The sequence below is a fragment of the Panthera leo genome, chromosome B1, assembly GCF_018350215.1.
Source record: "Panthera leo isolate Ple1 chromosome B1, P.leo_Ple1_pat1.1, whole genome shotgun sequence".
Taxonomy (NCBI): domain Eukaryota; kingdom Metazoa; phylum Chordata; class Mammalia; order Carnivora; family Felidae; genus Panthera; species Panthera leo.
In genome coordinates, this window is record NC_056682.1 from 40,345,081 (window position 1) to 40,367,161 (window position 22,081).

General features: G+C 39.3%; 1 protein-coding gene and 1 long non-coding RNA gene across 10 annotated transcripts in view; one reads left to right on the forward strand and one right to left on the reverse strand.

Annotated features, from left to right (window-relative positions):
- The window catches only part of SLC20A2 (solute carrier family 20 member 2), a 107,241-nt gene that overhangs the window by 30,775 nt on the left and 54,385 nt on the right, over nucleotides 1-22,081 (forward strand). Inside the window, exon 2 of one of the 7 annotated variants that reach the window (XM_042934727.1) lies at nucleotides 17,891-18,006. The exons of 5 other annotated variants lie outside the window; for them this stretch is intronic. The gene's annotated coding sequence lies outside the window, so the exon portion shown is untranslated. Of the gene's footprint in view, nucleotides 1-1,729; nucleotides 2,484-17,890; nucleotides 18,007-22,081 lie in introns of those variants that run through there. One more of the 7 variants, XM_042934724.1, reaches the window with a different exon arrangement.
- Nucleotides 3,205-16,505, reverse strand: LOC122217577. 3 transcript variants are annotated; one of them, XR_006201587.1, is made up of 3 exons: nucleotides 16,351-16,505; nucleotides 10,264-10,336; nucleotides 3,205-3,913 (listed from the first exon to the last, which is right to left on the reverse strand). It is a non-coding gene; the product is annotated as an uncharacterized LOC122217577 (long non-coding RNA). The 3 variants fall into 3 exon arrangements; XR_006201586.1 differs by having other exon boundaries at nucleotides 16,307-16,501; XR_006201588.1 differs by lacking the exon at nucleotides 16,351-16,505 and adding an exon at nucleotides 14,409-14,428.

The following is a 22,081-nucleotide window of genomic DNA, read 5'->3' on the forward strand; positions in this document are numbered from 1 at the left end:
AAATTGGAGGATACACTATTTTCTTTGGAATGTTTTGGTTCTTCCATTTTGGAACAGGTGTGGCCAGTGTTGAAAGAAACAGTGGAGTCATACTCAGCATATTTGATACATGAGGAACTGGAAAACTCAGTGTTCCCTGCCCTCCGTATAATGGATATAAGACTTATCATAGTGTTCTTCTGTAATGCAAACTCCAGTGCCTAAATAAAGTTGGTGTATTTGCTTTTTCTTTCTGGTTTAGGGAAGAAATGTGTTTTAGCTTAGAAACTCTTTTTCCAGGGGTACCTGAGTGGCTTAGTTGGTTGAACGTCGGACTTCAGCTCAGGTCATGATCTCACGGTTCATGGGTTCAGGTCCTGTGATGGGCTCTGTACTGACAGCTCAGAGCTTGGAGCCTGCTTCAAGTTCTGTGTCTCCCTCTCTCTGCCCTTCCCTCGCTCATACTCTATTTCTCTCTCTCAAGAATAAATAAACATTAAAGAAAAAAAAAAAGAAACTCTTTTTCCAAACTATGATAACAGGATAAGGATGATTGTGTCAAAAATAGCCTCACAGCATCTTCTTTTGGCATTAAGAATTCTAGAGTGAGTTTGCTGTCAATCACTAAGAGTTAATTATATTGATTAGGGCAAGTCATCTTTGATAGTGCCTTCTTGTTTCCTTTTGGCATAGAGTGGGAAATGCTTACCTCCAGTGACTTTGGGTTGGGGTAGTGGTGAGTGTACCTCTAGCTACCATCTTGCAAGGGTTTTAGCGAGTCCTGCTTACCATTGGGCAGTGGGGGTGGCATCCCAGACCTGCAGCTAGCAGTTTTTGTAAACAACTTGGAGGAGGTTTGTGCTGGTGGTTACCAGCTCATGCCAATGGGAATCAACCTGTTTACCACTTTGGGTGTTTGTGCCATAGGTGGACGGTGCTTCATAAGAGCATAGTCCTGTCTTAAAGATCCATGTAATAGGATACCTACCTGTGACAGAGAGTCAAGGAGTGAAACCCTGTAGCACAGACCTGGGATTTGGGAGTTAAGTAGAATAAATCTCTTACATTCTTCTTCTTCTTCTTCTTCTTCTTTTTTTTTTTTAAATCTCTTGCATTCTTAAACTAACATTTTAAAATCAGAAAAACAGCTTAGAAAAGATCTATAGGATTATAGCTAAATGGTTAATATGGAAGACATATATGTCATACAGAGGTTAGGAGGGCGATGGAATGATCCAGTGTTGATTCAGAATGAAGCCTTGGACAAGTCATTGAATTTCCCTGTTTTACCCATGTGTTTAAAAAAAAGGGGGGGGTGGGGGGGGGTGGGAATAATATCTCCCTGATGTGTTTGGGGATTTGAGGTTTGTAATGTGTTTTGAGATCTTTCATAAAGTGTCCAGTAAGACCAGAGTATGTCACCAGAACTCAAATGTTTAAAACTAATCAAAACCATCTTGAGTAGATGTTATGCAATTCTGTGGCTTTGATAATAAGTTGTACTTATTAAGGAAGTACATATATATATTTGGAAGTATATATATTTTAAAAGAAATTCTGTGCTATTTCTCGTTTTCTTTTGACTACCAGATGTGTGCTTGGGGTCTTCAGCTGTTAACTTGAGTGTCAACATGATTTATAGATGGTCTGTCATCTATAGAGGACAGTTTACCAGTTCCAGCTAGCCATGCAGTTAAATGCACTTCAGAATGTTTCTTGCCAAGGACGATGCCTTTTGCAAATGTTTGAGATGTTTGTTCTCACTTGTAATTTATTAGTGAACCTGTGTCCTAATAGCAACTCCTTGGAAGTGCAGAAGACAAAGCTAGAAAGCAAGTGAATGACATTGGTTCGTTTTATATCAAGAAAAAAGCTTTCATTGAAGAGTACTTGTTGTTAAACTTACTAGTTTGTATATTTGATTCCTGTTCAATTTCACATGGTACCACATCTAATCACACTGTGTAAAGAATCTGACAAAACGTCCTTTTACTCTGCTTTTCCTTGTGAGGAGCATACAGCACTGCCACCTTGTTGCCAAAGTTTTGTTTGATTTGAATGTGCTTAAAAAATCAAGTGAGCGCCTGTTGTGAAAAAGAGCTTACTCTTTCTTTGTCAGTACTTGCGAAAACAACTTAAAAGAAGTTAGTATTATTGGACTGAATTCAGTAATTAGCATAATCATGATGCTATGTATTGTTCAGCAGAGCACGCCCCTTGGCCAAATTTCCCATTAAGAGGACACCGATGTTGTCCTAGTGAATAAATCCCAGCACACATGATGCAAATCAGCGAGTTCCTGCCTGCTGCGCCGGTGCGGTTAATTTTAGCTGGGGTTTGTTCTAGGAGTTGTAAAACTGTTTACCCAAGTAGAAGTTAGTAAGCTGAAATGTGACTTCTCGGCCCAAGGTGATAGGATATCTATTTTAGACTTCAGATTGTGTTCATGGTCGGGAGAACAGTCTTCTGAAGAATTGCGGCTCAGATTTCTTTTGAAAGTGCTTGTAAGTAGTGGCTGGGTTTTTAAGATTTCTCTTTGTTCTTCTCTCCTTAAATCTTCCTAATGTTGCTATCATAGTAACTTTTCATCTCTTGGGAAAACTGGAAACTTTGGGGTGGCTACTTCAGGGGATTCTAAGAATGGTGGCAAAGGTTTTTTCTTTACCGTGTATCCTACTGCAAGAAACCTACCTCATTTGGTTTTCCCAAGAGAAAGTATTTGATTCTTACTGTTTTTATCTTGGCAGAAGCAGTCTGTAGATTATTCCTTATTTTATCTGTTAAAATATTTGATTAATGGGATGGTTGTCTCATTGAGCTTTATTTCTATGGTAACCTAACTCTCAGGAAAAAAAAAAAGTTAAAAGTAGATTCCTGTTGTACTTACTGTGAGTTACAATTTATATGCAGAAATAATGGGAGTGTCATATGTAATTGTGTAAAATGTACAGATGGACAGTTTTATTTTTTTTTTTTAAGAAAGATTTCGTGTTTAAAAATAGACCCATATACCTCTAAAGAGAAGCACTTAAACAAATTAGGATGAAGGCTTTACAAAGTAATTGAAAGCATCCTCTGGAAGATTGAGTTAATTACCACAATTAACCAAAGTCATGAAATTCTTTAATCTTAACTGCTCTTAATTTAACAAGTCATTGCCAACTTAAATTTAGACTGAAGAAAACTAAAGATTTTAATATCAAATATTTTTAATTAAATCTGCATCACCTTGCTTAGTTTGAGGTGTGTTTTAATTCAGAGTACACTAACTTCATGCCAAATAACATGCTTATAACAGAGAACCAGGCTGGACATTTCTTTAACCAATTAACAAATAAATTCTATCCCCTCTAGGAATATTGACCTTAATGAAGCAGTTCTAGTAGGTGCTGTGGTAGCTCCTCACCAGGCATCTGTGCCCATGTCATCTGTGTGAGCGAGGAGGGAGGCATTCCCTCAAATGCCATTTTCCATTTTGAAAGCTTTATTCAAAGACTTCTTTGTTATTATATATTGTCTGATTTTAAATCCAAATGACCTAAGGTGTCAACAATGAAAGGAAGTGTTTCAGTGGTACATTTAGTAGGAAAAGAATGTAAGAAGGAAAAACAGAACTGCGTTCTTGAGCTATTTTTAGAAAGAAACTCCTATTAAAACAAGTTTTTTTGTTGAGCAGAAGAGAAATTTGCAGTCCAGATTCATTGTAATTATAATAGAAAAGTCTAATACCGTCTTTAATAGTAAAAAGGACTTTGTTACAGTATTTGCTTCATAATACATACTTTCATTGCAAGAAAGTCACCACTCTTATTCTTACATTTAATTGTTAATAAGGCGCCATCTGAATGTCCGCGGAGTGTTTTTAAAGGTGCATTGTAGTTGGATCCTAGATCGTTTTCAAGCTGTTATTCATTCCCTCAGTTGTAGCTCAGTCCTGTGAAAAAGAAAAGCTGTTCAAAATGTATCCATTTTTAAAATTTAACAGAAGTTTCCATAGGTATTTTTACTAGAGGAAGCTTGTGTTCTTCTAGGAGGAGTTGCTAAAATGCTCATAAACACTTTGAGAGTGTCCGTTTTAATGATTTATGTGCTGTGAGAGAGTGATACAGGTGAATGAAAGGGAAGATCATTTTAATGATGTAAGCGTCAGTGTGGGAATTTGTTCTGTTTGCTGGGGTGTGATTCCCTTCACTCCTTCTTATCTTGTGTGCCTGATGAAGTGATACCGGTTATTGTTCCCTGGTCAGTAAAGTCTCTGTTGACTAGTTATGACCTTGGGCATGACAGATCACAGTGAGCTCAGCTCCTGGTCACAAATGGGGGTCCAGATGCTGAGCAGCAGGGCGGCTTTGGGGCCTGTGGAAAGAGCCCAGCAGCCCACGGTTCCACGCCTGTGCTGTGCACACCTGTACCTTCCATCATGGTTGCCCTCCCTGCGGTTGACTGTGTGTGTCTGTCCTCCAGTCCTGTTTAAACCGCTTTCCCTGGCAGCCTGCCTTTTCCTCCTAGCCCTCTGCCTCTTAAAATAGTTACAGACCCAGAGGCTCTGACAGAGTAGCTCCTGACTGCAGTAGGTTTATTTTACTCTTTATTCCTAGAGAATTAGCCTTCTGCTCCGAAGCTGCTTAGGGAAGCAACGAAGAATCTTTTGGGGGTTCTCTTCATCCACTTGAGGGTTTATGTAATAGATAACTTGTCTGTGTGGTTATATGGGAACTTACATTATCTAACAGGTTGCCTTTTGGCTTGGAGCTGGATGCAAGTGCGCAGTGATCACATCTCTAGCTTGTGCTCTTTCAAAAGGAAATTATGTAGGAATAGGCTTTGTTATATTGAATTTCAACAGTTTTGTCTCATATGAAAGGAACAGTGTGCACAGGAATGCCTTGAGCTCTGCTTGTCTTGTATGTAAGTAGATGGTAATAGGATTGGACCCTCTGCTGGAATTCTGACTTCTCCTGGAAATACTGGGACTGCTGTTATTATTTAGCATGTATTAAGCACCCCCAGAACACATACAATGCACAAAGACTGCATAGTTCCTACTCACAAAGAACTCACGTGCTAAAATTAGGCAATAGACAGAGACTGGGCCCCCGACATAACACACTAAGTAAACTGGCAGAAAAAATAGTGTGAAAGGGAAGAAAAGGAAAACAAAACGGAGCGGGGAGAGTTGGGGTCAGCTCACAGGATAGCTTTCAGTTCATCTGGGCTTTTGCCAAACAGGACAAACTGCTGTGCGCCCAGGGGTGCTCCTTCCCTTTCTCTTCCAGCAGCTAGGGAAGTGATGGAGATGGACTGAGCCCTGCAACCAGATCCTCAGCGCCAGTTCCCTGTTACAATTCTCCACAAAGGGAGGAGGTTCACTAGTTTCCCTGCACCTGGAATGGTTGTTATATGGAGGGCGTAAACTTCTGGTGTCTCATAAAGTCCAATAAAAGTAAGAAGCATCTTTCCCAGTATAATGAGATTTGTATAGAAATCTGACCTGGCATTCCAGATTTTCTCTCTCCTCCTGAACTGATGTGCACTAGATCTGGTTCCTTAAAACCCTGCACTGGTTTAGGATGTTGAGTCAACTGTTGAATTAGAGAAATGCTTTGAGCTTCTCAGAAGAAAGGCATTACGAAGGTCACCTAAGCATTATAGCAGCTCATAAAGGAGTCAGAGAACATGAATCAGAAGGGAGCTAATAAGGCAAGCTTCGGGTATTGGAGATTAATAAATAGGAATATACTGTATGAATCTGTGAGTCATTTTTCCCCTCATATGCAACCTCAGCCAGTCTCTCTGACTAAGGTTCTGGGTCTAGTTCATGGCTCCACAACTAAAAGAGACTTGGAGAAGGCTCAACCAAGAATGCCACAAAATGATTAAAGGGTTGAAAACTGATATCTATAATATGATATTAGGGAACTTCTCTTATTTAGCCTGGAGGGGAAAAAATGCCCAGGGGACTCTTGAATTGTTATGCAAGTAAGTAGATGCCTCAGAACCAAGGACTGATGACCAACTAGTATCTATTTCCATTGAGAATATAAGAGTTCAGTCCAACAAAGCTTAGGTTAGAACCATGGTCCCTCACACTGCAGTCCTGGCACCTTGAGCATCAGCACCACGTGGGAACTTGTGAGAAATGCACCTTCTCAGGTCTCATCCAAGATCTGTTGATTCAGAACCTGGGGAGATGGGGCCCAGCAATCTGCATTTTGACAAGCCCCGTAAGTGATTCTGATGCACACTAAGGTTGGCGGACTACTAGATGAGATATAAAGAAGGGTTTTATAAAATGGGGAATTTGAACCCTGGAAAATGTAAACCTTTTTTTGGAAGTTATCTAAAAATGGATTTGTATTTGTGATGTTTTCAATATTCTCTCTAAAGTCTGGAGATAAGTGACCTCTCAAAGTCCCTTCTAGCCCTGAATTTGCTCTGGATTTCCTCTGTCACTTAGAGAAGATTAATAATTAACCAGGAAAATTTTGCAATTACTTTTCTGAACTCAGTAGTTAAGACAGTGCCCATTTCAAATGAGAAGCAAATGAGAAAATGTGATAGTAATGTGCTCTCAGATTATATCACAGTGTTATTCAGTGGACTCCCTCTTTCCCATGTGACTTTTACACAGCCACCAGAAGGGGAATTTGGGCAGAGGTCAAAACAAGGAGCCTCTTGATGTTAGCTGGTGATTGATCATTTTGTGTCACAGACTGCTGGCTAGATTGGTCGCTTTCTTCATGAAGCCTATGTCAGAAGATAGGTGGCAGTAGGGGAAGTTTGACTACCCCATTTTCCCAACTCTGTCACTTCCACAGGAGAGCTTTGTTGGTGTGCTGTTGTATCACCTGCAGGAATGTCCTTCCCCGTCCCTGCCATGGGGAGTTCCATGTGACACCCTAGATATAGGGGCAGAGCGAGGACCTAAAGAAAATGTAAGGATGGATGTGGTCAGCTTGGAGGCTGTCTGCTAGAGGTGAAGGATAGTGACCTGTTTCATCGTGACGTTTTTATATCTGCAGCAAACAATGGTACACATGCCAGGCACTTAATGAAATTAAGTGGTTAATTGCTCAGTTGAAATGGTCAAGGCCACAGGTGCTCTGCCTTCTTCAGTGTAATAAATTATCTAGAGTTAGGAAGGTGGTGGTTCTTACCCTTCCCAATCAAAATAGTTACTCCTCCTATGAGTCCCTCTACTCACCACCTGCCACACACCTCATTGTGCTTTTTGCCTGATGGAATTTTCTTGGGTTGAAAACACAAACTACTGAGAGTGTGTCTATTTGTTATACTTTGTATAGCATTTAGTACAATAAAAGCTTTTTGTGATCATAACGAAGAAAGGGTTTTCTGAGGACATGTTTTGCCAGTGCTGTTTAAAAATTGTCACACAAGTGGCACACTGCTGTCTCCAAAGAAGACATGCTCTATCTTGGCCAGGGCACCATGGCTCTAATATTTTAGCCCTTAAAAATGGGATAGGTAGAACCCTTGGCTTTTATGGCTATAGTTAATTACATATTTGCAGAGTATTAAAAGATCCTTGAAGTGAGAAATGACAAGTGAGGGCATCTGGCTCGAACTTCAGTTTGCTGTGTAATGGGAGACAGGGGGTAAAGGTGGCAAGTGTATATGCGAGTGTTGCACAACCTTCAGACTGAGTTGTGTTTGAAAAAACGGAGCTCTCAGACATTAAGCTGCAGGCACTGCTATTTCTACACCTGTGTCTGTTTACGGAGTATATGAAGCCCACCGAATGTGTTAGTTGCACACTGATAAGATAGCTATGTCTCACCAATGCAGAGGACAGAGGCAGCTGATTTTTAACATTCTGAGTTAGTCTGAATATAAAATATTTTCTTTAAAACCAGCAAACTCTCAATAACTATAAATCCAAGAGAAAGTTCAAACGATTGGTCCATTTGGTTCTTATTGATAGCAGGCAAAAGGCTATTTTTATTTCTCTACAAAGAGAATTTACTTGATAGTCATTCCCTTTAGTATTTCACTTTGGCAAAAATAGTTTTGTTTCTAAAAGCAATCTTATACCTAGTCCACATATGTTTGATTAAAAACGAGAGTGGGTAAGTGGTTTGGGCTAAACCTTTTCTCATTATTGTTCAGTCGAAAAAAAATTAAACTTGATGAAAAAGGAGGAGGAACAACCCCTTTGCTTATTATAGACTACTGAAGAATTACTGACCTAATGCTTCAAAGAAACATCCCCAGAAACAACTTGATAAGGTACTAGTTAGATCATATATGGTGTTACCATGTAATGCAACTCTCTGCAGCCATTTAAAAGTGATGGCGTTCTATCTATTACCAGTGAAACTTGCAGGTTACAAAATACATATGTATAACCGTTTTCTACACAGAAGGCAATTTTTTTAATGGCTAATGGCTTCATTTTCTTTTTTGAAAGGAAGGCACAGGGGCTCCTGGATGGCTCAGTCAGTTGAGTGTCCAGCTCTTGCTTTTAGCTCAGGTTATGATTCCAAGTCATAGGATCAAGTCCCACATCAGGCTCCTCACTGAGCATGGAGCCTGCTTGGGATCCTCTTTCTCCCTCCCTTTCTCTCTCTCTCTCTCTCTCTCTCTCAAAAGTTAAAGAAAAAAAAAAAAAGGAAGGTACTTATATGTACATGAAAAACAAATGCTTTGCATCAGATGTAAGCAATAGTTATCGCAAGGAGATTAGCTGATGTGTGATGTCTTCCCTCTTCTCTTTGGCTACCTATAGGTTTTTTGTTTTCTTTTTTTTTCTAATGAGCATGCATTATGTAATAATGAAAAACTTTCTTTTCAAAACAGGGCTATTATAATTCATTTTGATTTTGACTTTTTTATTTAATTTGGCAGTGGCCTCCCAGTGGCTTACGTAAGTAATGCATACTTCGATGAATAAAACTAGTAGTACATCAGAATGTACACAAAACAGTGGTTATTTTTCAGTGGTGAGCAAAGAGCACTTTTCCTTGCTTTACTTTCTTGTGTACGTACCAGGTTTTTTTTTTTTTATGTGAGTGTGTATTATTTTTACAATGGGAGATTTTGACTTATTTTTAAGGCAGAGACTTGAGATCTTGGCTCTTGGGAAGAGGCCCATACAAAGTGATGTGTGGCATTTATTGATAAAGGTTAGTTTTGTTAATTCTTCAGGGTAACAGGTATTCAGCAAGGGTTTGCTTTCACTACTTATGGCTGTGGATGTTCGGTGAGCTCTAATATGACCTCAAATTGAGTAGGATCTCAGGTTCAGTATTATATAAAGGATGGGAGCTGGGGAACCCAACATTTTTAAGTCATTGAAATAATACTTTGTGTTAGGATTATTCATTTAAATTTTGTAAGGGACCATCATTCTTGGTCTTCAATATAAAGTAGTGAATTATAAAACCATTATAAAAGATAATATTTTGAGTGACAGTTACAAGGGATGATGGAAAGAATAAGTCATCTAGCTCGTATTTCCAGAGCACTTATCTTTGTAGTATCAAAGTGTATCTCACCAGTGTTTATTAAAAGCGATAGCACTTTAGGAGAGTACTGGCCTTCTCAATTCTTTCTGCCAAATGCTGCTAGGATGTTCTTGTGGCCTTAATCAGAAGGTTATTTCGGGTAACTATTTGGTCCTGGTGGCAGTTGATATAAGAAAATCATGGGGCGCCTGGGTGGCGCAGTCGGTTAAGCGTCCGACTTCAGACAGGTCACGATCTCACGGTCCGTGAGTTCGAGCCCCGCGTCAGGCTCTGGGCTGATGGCTCGGAGCCTGGAGCCTGTTTCCGATTCTGTGTCTCCCTCTCTCTCTGCCCCTCCCCCGTTCATGCTCTGTCTCTCTCTGTCCCAAAAATAAATAAAAAACGTTGAAAAAAAAAATTAAAAAAAAAAAAAAAAGAAAATCGTGAGCAAAAACAGTAGGCCTCCCTTTCAACCCATTTTTGTGTGGTAACATGTGAGAATAAGTACTTTTGATAGTTACTTAAAGAGTCTCTCTTTGAAGTATATTCCTAAGTTTGGGCCTAAATGAGTAGAATCTGTCACCAGGTTTACTTGGGGACAGAGGTTTAGATTGAAACTAAATTGAATCCACTGTCAACAGAACCTTAAACTTAATTTAAAGCCACGGTGCCTTGAGAAACCAAAACGAATTTAGTAGCATGCATGTAGTATACCATGTTTTGGCCTAGCCTTTGTTTGAGGACCTTTGTTACTCATAGAAGAGTGTTTTCCTGGAATACTTGTAACTAAGAAAGCTGGTTTTTCAAGTTTCTTTCTTACCATTTTTGATCCTTTAAGGAGTGCTTTTCTGTTCATCCTCTCTTATATTTCTTTATCATCTTGTCTCTTTCTCCTGCAATTGTAAGATAGGAATAATCATGTAATTCCTCTCTGCACTGTTGCCTCTTTGGGGAAGTAAAGACATATCCCACATGGGTTTATCATCATTTTTTCTGGGTCAGGGAGGGGAGAAAGAGATGTCAGTGAGCTATTTAACCCAAAGAGTCAGAAATGCAATGGATAGAGTACTGTTCCAGTGAGATTTGTGATAGCCAGCCACATCAGCATGCCCTAGCTGCCAAGTGATTTCAACTCTGATGAGTCACAGCCCTCCTGCACACAATTTCAGCACAGATATATGATGTGCCACGTGCCACGGGGCACCTGGATGATTCAGTTGGTTAAGCGTCTGACTCTTGATTTGAGCTCAGGTCATGATCTCATGGTTTGTGAGTTTGAGCCCTGTGTTGGGCTCTGTGCCGACAGCATGGAGCCTGCTTGGGATTCTGTCTGTCTCTCTCCCTCTCTCTCTGCCCTCCTCTCACTTGCTCATGCTCTCTCTTTCTCTCTCCCTCAAAACAAATAAACTTTTAAATTTTTTTCATTAAAAAAATGAAATGCCACATGCCCTATCAAGATGGAGTAAAATAGGTGGCTACAGTTTGATTAATAGAATGCTTTTCAAGTTGAGTGGCTCAAAGGAAGAAAGAGAACATTTTTTTAAAATGATAGAGTGGATAAAAATATGTCTAGACTATATTCTGAGACTATAGACTAAATTAGAAAAGGTAAAAAAAAAAACAAAAACTGGTTGCTGTCAAGAGAAAGGGGGGCTTTGTAAGAGCAAGAGGAGATTGGAGCTCAGCTTAAAGATTTGGACTGAGTTTATTTTCTTCCTTTTTATTTTTTTATTTGTTCATTCATTTCTTGGTTTTGTTTGTTTTTGCCTTTTTTACAGACTAAAAGTGAAAATAAGGGGATATGAATGTGCTTAGCATAGTGAGGCGGTTGGGAGCTCATGTACTGTTACAAAGGTTTTAGAAAGAAAGTGATTGCTTTAAACTTGACTTGAAATTAAAGTGGTGGCTGGTGCAGGAAGAGAGAATTGTTGGGAGGTTCTGTCACTTTCTGCCTCAGCCTACTGTGCAGAGTTCGGTATCCCTAAGGACCTAGAGGGTGGAGGAGTGTCCAGCCAAGCACCTTTTGCTGTCAGTCCTGATTTTCACGATCTCTACTTCTGTTCACGTTCGTTTGGTTTTTCCTTGAGTGTCTTCAGGCTCTGTGAGACTTGTCAGTAACAGTTAAATAATCCAGAATTTTTATTTGAAGAAAAATGACTTAACAGCTTAATCCAGAAAAGCTTCGTTTGATCAGGTATAAAAACTTGACATTGTCATATTACAATGATACATTTTTAAAGTTTAATTTTTATTGCATTCTGAGGGGAAATTACCCTCAATTGGTAATGATATAATGAAAAATATTTTTTTTTCTGTCTCCCCATTAAATATTAAGTAGTAAACTTCTAAGAACTCAAATGATCAAATTGGATCCAACTATGTAAGAACAACACAGATATAGAACTTTCTTTCTTTCTTTCTTTCTTTCTTTCTTTCTTTCTTTTCTTTCATTTTGAGAGGGAGTGCACATGCACACAGGAGGGACAGAGGGAGGGAGAGAGAATCCCAAGCAGGTTCCATGCTGTCAGCACAGAGCCCAACGTGGGGCCTAATCCCACAAACCATGAGACCATGACCTGAGCTGAAGTCCGGAGTCAGACGTTTAACCAACTGAGCCACCCAGGTGCCCCAGAAGTAATTTTTTTAAAGGCAAATCATGGCCACTTCAACAAAAATTATATATAGTAACATTCATTTTACTATAAAATTATGAATCTGATGACACTATAGTTCTGTGAGTGTTTACACATGCTGAGGATTTTGTGACCATCAGCACAGACAGGATAAATAAAAATTAAAACTCCCCAGAGGTTGTCTTTGTGCCACCCCTTTGTATTTAGACCTTCCCCCCATCCCTTAACTCTCTGAACTATGAAAGTAGTCTCTAAGTTCCACACCAGCCATAGTAAAGGGTGAAAAGCCATAGTTAAGGGGGCTTAAGCACAACCTTTGATCAGTTAAGTGGCTTATGGGTGATTCTTCAGAAGCCAGACTAAAATATAAAAACAAGGAGGAAAAATCTGAGCAGGGAAATCAACAGCTATTCTCTGTGGAAAGTAGACTTCACAGAATTAGATCAGCCAAATAAACAAGCAAACAAATATCAGTAACAAAACCTCTAGGGTCTGGGAACATCAGTAACCAGAGTTGCTATGTTATGTACAGTTATAGATATATAACATATCTATAATATGTCTAGTTTTCAATAAAAATTTATGAGACATGTAAAGAAATTAGAAATTGTGACACATACACAGGAGAAATAAACTAGACAATTGACACTGCTTTTGAGGGGCCCATACACTGAACAAAACAAAGACTTCAAAGTAGCTATTATAAATACTCAAAGATTAAAAGAAACCATTTAAAACATTTTTTTTAATGTTCATTTATTTTGGGGAGAGAACCACAGAGCATGAGTGGGGGAGGGGCAGAGAGAGAGGGAGACACAGAATCCGAAGCGGGCTCCAGGGTCCAAGCTGTCAGCACAGAGCCCGATGCAGGGCTTGAACTCTGTAAAGTGTGAGATCACGACTTGAGCCAAAGTCATCACCTTAACCAACTGAGCCACACAGGTGCCCCTAAAAGAAACCATTTTTAAAGAAAAAAATGAAGGTATGGTGGCAGTGAATCACCAAGTAGTGACTCTTTTTAAAGCGATAGAAAATGCAGACATGATACCAGAAGCACAAACAACAAAGGTAAAAATAGATAAATTGGACTACATCAAAATTAAAAGCTTCCGCACAACAAAGGACACAATCAATAGAGTGAACAGGCAACCTTTGGAATGGGAGAAAAAAATCTATAAACCATATATCTAATAAGGGGTTAGTATCCAGAATATATAAAGAATTCCTACAATTCAACAGCAAAAAACAAAACAAAACAAAACAAAAAAAAACACAACCAAACAAAGAAACAAAAAAACAATGAAAAAATGTGCAGAGGACTTGAAGTAGATATTTCACTAAAGAAGACCTGCAAATGGCCGACAAGCCAGTAAAAAGATGCTCATCATCACTAATCATTATCGAAATGCAAATCGAAACCACCGTGAGATATCACCTCACACCAGTTAGAATGGCTACTATATATAAAAAACAAAACAAAACAAAAAACAAGCATTAGTGAGGATGTGGAGAAATTGGAACATTTGTACCTTGTTGGTGGGAATATAAAATGGTGTGGCTGCTGTGCAAAGCAGTACAGTAGTTTCTCAAAGAGTTAAAAACAGAATTACCACCTCACATGGCAATTTTGCTTCTGGAGAAATTGGAACCTTTGTAGCTTGTCGGTGGGAATATAAAATGGTGTGGCTGCTGTGCAAAATAGTACGGTAGTTTCTCAAAGAGATAAAAACAGAATTACCACCTCACCTGGCAATTTTGCTTCTGGATATACACCCAAAAGAATTGAAAACAGAGACTTGGAGAGAAATTTGTACACCTTTTTTTGATAGCATTATTCACAGTAGCCAAAAAGTGGAAGTAACTGAAATGTCCATCGGTGGATGAGTTAAAAAAAATGTGGTTTATATGTACAATGGAATATTATTCAGCCTTAAAAAGGAAAGAAATTCTGAACATGCTACAGTGTGGATGAACTTTGAAGACACTATGCTAAGTAAAATAGGGCAGTCACAAAAACACACTGTATGGTCTCACTTATATGGATGTACTTAAAGTAGTCAGACTCATAGAGACAGAAAGTAGAATGGTGGTTGCTAAGGATTGGGGTGGGAGGGAATGGGAAATTATTCTTTAATAGGTACAGAGTTTCAGTTTTGTAAGATGAAAAGAGTTTTGTGGTGATGTTTGCATAACAATGCAAATGTACTTAATGCCACAGTACACTTAAAAGTAGTTAAATGGTAAGTTTTATGTTTATTTTACCACAATTAAAAAAAATGTTTTAAACATGGAAATTCTGGAATTCAAAAGTATAACAAAATGAAAAACTCACCAGAGGGATCAACAGTAGATTTGAGTTGTCAGAAGAAAGAATCTGCAAATTGAAGAGAAAGCCATGGAGATAATGCAGTCTGAAGAACAGAACGAAAGAATGAAAAAGAATGGACAGAATCTCAGAAGAATATAGGTCACTATTAAGTGTGCCAATTGAAGTATCAGAAGTAGAAGAGAGAGAAAAAGGTAGAAAAATATTCAAAGAAGTCATGATTTACAGCCTTACAGGTGGATGAAATACACTAATGTACACATTCAAGATGCTTAGCAGACTCTAATTTGGATAAGCATTAAGAGATCCACACCCAGACATGTAATCAAAATTTTGAAAGACAAAAAGGTGATGTGGATAGCAGCAAGAAAGGAAAAACTCAATTATAAGGGAACTTCACTAATATTAACACCTGATTTCTTATGAGAAACAGTGGGGGCCAGAATGCAGTTAAGAGGGCACATTAAAGTGTTAAAAGAATCCTCTGCCCGCAAAACTATCTTTCAGAAGTAAAGGCAAAATAAAAACATTTTTATCCCAAGTAACTGAAACCAGAATCCATTGCTAGCAGTTCTGCCTTACAAGAAATACTAAAGGAAGTGACACTTGACAGTAATATGAAGACGCGCACACACACACACACACACACACACGTGAGCTCCAGTAAAGGTAATTAAGTAGGTAATGATAAAAGACTGTATAATTATATATTTCTGCTTCTTATAACTGATTTCAAACATCACTAAAGAGCAGCTTCTATCTGGTTGCTTTCTAGTTACTGTAATAAAGCTCTGTGTTCATCAAAGCATCCTCCCTAGCCTCAAGTTTTCTAAAGGAAAAACTGAGCCAAAGGGAGTCAGTGACTTGCCCAAGAAAGTTTATCTCAAGCATCCACCAAAGAGTTGAGTGCCAGGAGCACACTCAGAATCAGGAAATAATATTCAAAGAAATCTTATAAACTGTCTTATCTCACTCATATTTTTAAATTACTATTTCCCATCATTCTTTGAGGGTGGTAGCAAGCAAATGCTTATGGTTTCTTGTTAGTAAAAAGATTTCAATTTCAGTTGTCTCAATGAGAGATAGGAGGAACTGCTAAATTTTCACCTGACTTCCTGCCCAGACAAACAATGTTTTAGACTTACTGCCTTGTTTAGACTGTTTACACTGTGAATTTGGGTGGAATTGAATTAAGTTTGCAGACTTCTGATAAAGCACTTCAGAGGCCTGAACCAACTTTCAGGCCTGAACCAACCAGTTTTTGAATTGCAAAAAAGGAAAAGTCTGACTGAATCAATTAATAATTATTTGTTCCCTCTTGCTTTTTCTGCTGCCTAAGAACTATTGCTTAAGAACCTCTGGAATGAAAATAAGAGCTATGGAGCTGTAAGTTGAGCATGGAAAATAGTTGAGATAATAATCTCCATCTATCCACTCTTCTATTTATGTTAATGTTCTATTAATAGAAAGAATATGTAGTAGTATCAGGAATCAATGTTTTTATAAGTACCATTCATATTTCTGTTGAGCTTGTATAATCAAAACAAAATTAGCAAATAAATATGTAGGAACCAGGATACCCATACATAGTCCCATTTTAAACTGTAGCTGAAGGGAAAGTATTTCCTTAATACAGCTCCTAGAGCTTAGCCAGACAGCCCAACACTTCAGGGCACAGAACTGGAACAGTTCTGTTCCTACCTACATGGTAGGTACCTACAACATTCCAGCAAGGGGGTCATAATCCTTAAAAAAACAAAAACAAAGAAACTCTTAGCAGCTTTCACGTTTCTTTTTTTTCAAATTAATTATTTTTTGAGAGAGAAAGAGAAAGCACTAGTGAGCAAGGGGCAGAGAGAGAGAGGGAGAGTGTGGAGCCCTGAGCCGGTTCGGTTCGTGCTCACCTGATGCAGGACTCACGCTCACCTGAAGCGGGGCGCGAGCTCACCTGATGCCGGGCTTGAACTCATGACCGACTGAACCACCCCAGGCGCCCCTAATTCCACATTTCTGATGGGAGCACACTGCAGTGTGCAACAAGCCATTCAGTTACAAATTTTTTCTTCCTCTCCAAGGGCAGTCTTACTACAATGAAAGACTGTTTGCCATATCTCCAAATTTGATAGAGTGGCCAATATGTATTTCATTATAGTAACTTTGTGGAATCATGAAATTTGAAATAGAAACAACTGGGGTGCTCAGCGGGCTCAGTCAATGGAGCATGTGACTCTTGATCTTGGAATTGTGGGTTCGAGCCCCACGTTGGGTATAAGTATTACTTAAAAACAAGGGTGCCTGTTTGGCTCAGTCAGTTGAGCATCTGACTTTGGCTCAGGTCATGATCTCACGGTTGGTGGGTTCGAGCCTGGCGTTGGGCTCTGTGCTGACAGCTTGGAGCCTGGAACCTGCTTCTGATTCTGTGTTTCCCTCTCTCTCTGCCCCTCCCCTGCTCATGCTCTGTCTCTTTCTCTCTCTCAAAAATAAATAAACATTAAAAAAACAATTTAAAAAACCAAAATCTTTTTAAAAAATAAAAAATAAAATAGAAACATTAAAGCTTTTTTAAGATAACTGCTCATACAGTCATTCAAATTCCATTTGAACATCTCCAAAGAAATGGCGCTTGCACCTCCTGGGGTAGTCTTTCAGTTTTTAAAAACTTCTGTGTCTTCTCTTCTTCAGGCCAAATCGCCATAAAGCATTTATTTATTTATTTATTTATTCATTCATTCATTCATTCATTCATTCATTATTTATTTATTTTAAGGGGGGGAGGGACAGAGAGAGGGAGAGAGAGAATCCCAAGCACGCTCTGCACTGTCTGTACAGAGACTGATCCAGGTCTCAAACCCAGGAACCTGTGATATTGTGACCTGAGCCACCCAGCCATCCTTGTAGTAACTCCTTTTATCTCCTTTTCATTATTGTTGCTCTTTATTTCTCTTTATCCTTTTAAAAATATATTTACTTAACAGATTTCTTATAACGCCTTCATACAGAGCAAAAGGCTTTTGGAAAACATCTAAATAACACATGCTTTATGAGCCAAAAAGAAACTTAAATGTCAGAATGACAAAAATGCAGGAGGGAGAGTGGATACAGCAGGAATGAGGCCTGCAGAAGAAACAGGGTCTGGAGACGCTGAGCCCACAGGATCTGCAGTGGAAACTTTATATCGAGGAGCAAAATAAGTTTGTGCATGTTCCAGAAATTCATGAGGGCCGTTGATGGCATTGTTCGAGAAAGGGTCAGGAATTTCCACCCCCTCTCCCCACAGCACAATCCTGCGGTTCATAGTTGCAGACTGCACTGCCTCTTCCTAGTCCTGTGGTCTCTGGTTGATACAGAATAATTGGGTTGGATGGGACTTGAAGATACCATCTGATCTTGAAAATTTACAAAGATCATGGCTCTGCAGCGCTCCTTGTAGCCGGTTCTCTTTTTTACGCTTTCCTCTTTCCCCATTGTTCCTGCCTCCCCATCCCCAGCTCAGGCCAAGACCCCAAGGAATCTCAATTCCCCAAAGAGGAGCTAGTGTCATTAAGAAGGCCTGATGAATGCCAACCAGGAGCATCACCTCTTTACACTGCTTTCACTCCACATAGTAAGTAGGAACCACCATCTCACTTCTACTTTGTTACGACAGTCACATCTTCAAAACGACCAAAATTGGACCAGATGACTTCTCAAGACTTTTCAAACTCTGATGTTCTCTGATTCTCTAATGCTGTGAACCAAAATAGGAATAAGAGACTAATCTTAGGTTGTTCCTTGTGAGGATTAACCTCAAATACTGTTCCAGTAAAAAGGCTTGCAGTGCACTTGGCACCCTCAGGACATTTTCGTATTCTCTGGGTGAAGTTCAGTTCTTCTGGCCAGTCCTCAAGAGAAGCGTACAAAGGATGAAGGAAGAATTCTAAAGAAGGACCAGGTGTGACTGAGGATGCCCTTTAGAATCCCGTAGATGGGAATATGATAGACGACTCCAAACCATGTCCAAAGGTTTGGTCCAAACCAGTGACCTTTTCACACAGTGCTCAGGTGCCAGGACAAAGGGATGTTCTTGAAAGTGAAAAAGATAAATAAAAATATATAGATGTATTTATATCTTAAATTATAGGTCATAAACTTGATGGAAGAATTGTCTGAGAGGCCTGGGTTGAAAACAGATTGATAGTAAATTCATTTTGTTTATTAGCAAAAACAAAGCATATTTTGGTGGTACATTCCTAACTTTTAAAAAAAAATGTGCTTTCCTTTGTAGTGTTTTAAACAGTTTCCCAATGCTAAAAACTAGTAGTTGCTCATCATAGGAAGTTTTGGATAATATAAAAAAAATGTCAAGAGCACCTAGAGAATGCTGAACCTTGGCCCTATTTCTTTAAAGCCTCATTACTGGTGTGTGCTTAAGCATAGCTGATCATATGGCACACACCATTTGTATGCTGGTTTTTTCCATAGCAGACTGTGTTCCAATGCCATGAAAAATTCTCAAGTTACATTATGTTAGTGAATATGTTATATTTCCTCTTTAGAAGTCACCAGTATTTCCTCAGCCTTTCCTCCTGTCTGGGGACAATTAAATGGTTTTCTTTTTTTCGTGATCATAATAAATGACATTTTTGTATATCAGTATTTGTTCACATTTCACATTATTTGCTTATTTTCTTGAGCTTGTGAGGTTAATGTCATAAAGACACCCATCCCCTCCCTGAGTACTCTCTGTTCAAGAGAGAGTACTGGGACCACCATGGATCTGACCCAGCCTGGTGTGTTTATAAGGACCATTTCCCATATGAAAAATAAATGGTCCTACTTAGAACCGTTTAAATCATTTCCAACTATACTTATGAGAGAGAACATTTCAGAACTGATTTTAGAATTGGTATTGGAGTAGCAGAGCAAGGTGACACTTTTCTTTATAGTTTGCTTCTACTCTAACTTATTTTAATTGACCTCCTTGAAATTTTTGGTGTATGAAGTGTCCACAAGTCCAGATTTAAACAATCTTCAATCTGTGGGCCTCTGTAGGAGTGATTTTCAGCCCAGCTGTTTATATTTGCCCTAAACCTGAATGCATATAAATGGGTTTCCACCTTTTGGATCCTGGAGAAGTGAGGTCGAACACTTGTCTCCACAGGAATGCCCTGCTTTTCTTTTTCTGTGCAAGTAGTACGTGCCTAGTTGGAAGAGAGTTCACTAGTTTGTCCTCACAGCAGGCCTTTCTCTTACATCTCTGGCCTCGAAAGAGTTCTGAGTCCCTTTCTGTGGAACTCTGTATTTGCAGTTGTAAGTCAGCCACCTCCTCTACTTGATCTATATTTGCTCTTTGCTTCTTGCTGCCATTGTTTTAACAAGATGTGACACCCTGTCTTTGAGCCTTGCTCGATTGGTTGAACTGGCTGCTTTTATTGCATCTAAGTGGAATGTTGCTTCTTTCATTGAATAAGAGAACTTTCTTTCTTTCTTTCTTTCTTTCTTTCTTTCTTTCTTTCTTTCTTTTTTTTCTTTCTACTATTTAAAGGGGAGCTTGGGGGGCAGGGGGAGGCAATGCTGTCAATATAGGAAAGGAGAAATATCAAAAGCGAATGGTTTTTATGGGTTTTTTTCCTCAGGTTTACTGAGGTATAATTGACAAAATTGTAAGATATTTGAAATGTACACCACGGTGATTTTATATGCATATATATTGCAAAAGGAGTCCTCCCATCTAGTTAATGAATACCTCTATCACCTCACATATTTATATATGCTGGTGTTATTTATAGTTAGTTTTATTCAGGTACAGTTTACATGCACTAAAATTCACCAGTTGCAAGTGTACAGTTTAATACGTTTTTGATACTCAAGATATAGAATGAAAAGTTTCCTGCGTAGACATATGTTTTCACTTCCCTTGGGTGAAAATACCTCAGAACGGGACTGCTGACTTGTGTGGTAAGCATACGCTTTATAAGAAACTGCCAACCTGTTGTCCGAAGTGGCTTAAACATTTTGCGTGATGCTCTTTTCTTGGCACCTTTTAGAAGTTTCTTTGTCTACCTCTTCACTCCCTCCACTCCTCAGAACTGTTCCTGGGCCTTAGAGTGCATATCAATCTTGAATCAAAGACAAGGCCAGAGTTTGTACATTGAGGAAGAAGAGCAGGACTAGAGGAAGGTGGACTGGGTATAGCCACATGACTACTAGAGGTGGGGGACATAAGAGTGAGAAAGATCCTTCCAGAAGGATTATTGGAACCTCAGGTTGTTCTTCCTATGCCTACAGTGGTACTGATACCTTCAGGTTGCTTGAAGCTAACCACAACTTACAAAGCACTCGTGCATACATTAGATTTGATCCTAACAATAATTCTATAAAGCACATGTATTATTACTATCCCCATTTTACAGATGATGAAACAGGATTCAGAAAGTGTATGTGACTTACCCAAGGTCACACTGCTACTTAGTAACAGAGCCAGGATTAGGCCTTGAGTTTCCTGACCATTACCCCAGGACTTTATCTGCGAGTAATGATAATAGTCACCATGTATTGATCCCTGGCACTGAACTAGGGCTTCTGCATGGCCTCCACATTATGTACTATTATTCTCATTTTTCAGATAAGTCATTTCAGTGACTTGCCCATGGTTGTGTAGCCAGTAGCTAGCTGGATTGGAATGGACCCAGAACCTCTGACCGCAGGTCCTGTGCTCTTTCCTGTTCTTCATGCCGGAGACACGAATGTTCCTTTTTTTAACGGCAGAGAGAAGAGGAGAAGCTGGAGAGCATGCAGTGCTGGGAATGAGCCACAGTGTCTTAGCAAACTGTCTTGCCACTTCTTTTTCAGTTGATACTAGGTTTTAAATCTGCAGCCTGTTCACTTTGAATGTCTTACATCTTTATTATCAGGCTTTACACTCATGCTCTTTGTCCCCAGAGAGTAAACCTGCTTATTCCTGCTTCTATGATCTGTGTCATAGATACAGTTCCAAGCTGGGTCTAACATTGGCTCGACTGTTTTGCCTCCCCTTCTGACATTTTTCCCCGTTTCCCTCCCTCTTTCTTTTCTCTACCCCTCCTCTCAACCCCTTTCTTGCTGTCTTTCTTGCTTCTGCTTCAGTCAGAATATCATCTGCCTTTCCTTAGGCTCCTTTGTTCCCATAGACTACTTTGCATATCTGTAAATATGCCGTTTAAAGGTAGTTAAAGCAAGTTTCAGAGCCATTCCAGTAATGTTTCAGTTTTTTATCATTAGAGTGAAAATATGAAACTCAGTATTTTTCATCATAAATACACTATTATTTTTTAAATTAATTTTTTGTTTATTTTGAGAGAGCATGAGCAGAGGAGAGGGGTAGAGGGAGAGAGAGAGACAGAGAGAGAGAATGCCAAGCAGGCTCCACACTCAGTGCAGAGCCTGATGTGGGGCTCAAACGCACGAACCGTGAGATCATGACCTGAGCTGAAATCAATAGTAGGACGCTTAACCGACCGGGCAACCCAGGCACCCCTTAAATTAATTTTTTAAATGTAAGAATATAAAGTAGATGTTGTCACGAGCTATTCAAGAATGATGGTGTTGGGGCACCTGGGTGGCTCAGTCGTCCAACTTCAGTTCAGGTCATGATCTCACAGTTCGTGGGTTCGGGCCCCACGTTGGGCTCTGTGCTGACAGCTCAGAGCCTGGAGCCTGCT